We start from the raw sequence: 338 nt of genomic DNA, 5'->3' as shown, positions 1-338 counted from the left end.
ATTCTTTAAATTTACCCTGTTGCAGGCCAGATGAAAAGACAAATCATTTCAAGATTTTAGAAGAATCATGGAAACATGATACTTTGTTAAGAATTATTTCTGAAGTTTTATTTAGAAAAGGTAGTTACCATCATGTCTCTTCCTAGAGTTTGGAAATACAAACATTGAGCCAAGTACCATGCTTACTCTTGTAATTTAAAATTCCAGTTTTGAAGATGCATACTTGGTGGGGAACAGAAGTTTGTGGGGTTAAATTGCTTTTCAATCTGAGTCTTGTGAAGATGAAACAAAGATAACACTACAGAAAAGTTCCCCTAAGAATCATACTAGCTTTTAGT

Source organism: Crocuta crocuta, unplaced genomic scaffold (assembly GCF_008692635.1).
Source record: "Crocuta crocuta isolate KB4526 unplaced genomic scaffold, BGI_CrCroc_1.0 scaffold252, whole genome shotgun sequence".
Classification (NCBI taxonomy): Eukaryota; Metazoa; Chordata; class Mammalia; order Carnivora; family Hyaenidae; genus Crocuta; species Crocuta crocuta.
The sequence above is the reverse complement of the archived record's forward strand: the minus strand, read 5'-3'. Positions refer to the sequence as shown.